The sequence below is a fragment of the Grammomys surdaster genome, unplaced genomic scaffold (assembly GCF_004785775.1).
Source record: "Grammomys surdaster isolate TR1022 unplaced genomic scaffold, NIH_TR_1.0 784, whole genome shotgun sequence".
NCBI classification, from domain to species: Eukaryota; Metazoa; Chordata; class Mammalia; order Rodentia; family Muridae; genus Grammomys; species Grammomys surdaster.
This window is the reverse complement of record NW_021605203.1, coordinates 46,281-47,466: the sequence shown is the minus strand read 5'-3', so window position 1 is coordinate 47,466 and position 1,186 is coordinate 46,281.

Here is a 1,186-nt window from a genome sequence, read left to right as displayed (position 1 = left end):
CAGATTGGAACAAATGTGGAGACAGGCAGACAGACATTATGCAGACAGTGAGAGATCTTGGGACATTCTGCCCTCAATGGGAGGTTTCCATTAAATCCCTCCCCCATGGCTCAGAAAACCCTTCAGAAGAGGAGAAAAGGGCGTAAGAGTCAGAAGGGATGGAGGACACCAAGAAAACAAGGCCATCTACATCAACATCAGCAAAGCATATAAGAACTCCAAGACTGAAAGGCCTACACTGCTGTGCACTAGGTTTTCTGTATATGTATTATGGCTTCCAGTGCAGTGTTTTTATGGGATTCCTGAGTATGTGGATGAGTGACTTCCCTTGGGCTCTTTTCCTTCTCTTTGTTTGTCTTGTCCAAGTCCAATGTGCTAGTTTTTGTTTTATCTTATAACTTACTATACTTTATTTTATTATTATCTATTAGAAGCCTATTTGTTTTCTAACGAGAGGTCAAAAGGGAATGGATCTGGATGGGAGGGGAGGTGAGAAGGACCTGGGAAGAGTAGAGAGAGGAGAAACCATAGTCAGGATATATTATGTGAGAGAAAAAAAATCCATTTTACTTTTTTTGCACTCTCAAACAATAAATGAAAATATGTTTTAAAAGAACTTCAATCTTTATTTCACAACATACACAAAAATTAGATTATTGACAGCCTAAACATGAGCTTAACACAGACAAATGCAATAGACATGCCAAAGTGGAGAAAGCCCACACTACACAAAATTCATAGGCAGCTAAGGAATGCTGAGAATAGGAAAAATAGTATTCTCCGGGGAAGAACACACCTGTTATCCAATACAAAATGGTCAGACCTGAAAAAAATATGATTACCACTATAAAGACTGCTGTGTGTGCATCTATATGTGTGTGTCACACACACACACACACACATACACACACATGCACACACATTGTCTTAGTCCATGCTATGAGGCGGCACTGTGATCATGACAACTCTCAGAAAGTATTTAATTGGGGTTGGCTTGTAGTTTCGAAGTCCATTGTCATCATGGCAGAGAGCATGGTGGCATGGAGGCAGACAAGGTTCTGAAGAAATAGCTGAGAGTTCTACATCTGGATCTGTAGACAGCAGGAAGAGAGAGACTCTGAGCTTGAAATAGGATTTTTGAAAACTCAAAGCCTATCTCCAGTAACACACTTCCTCCAACAAGGGC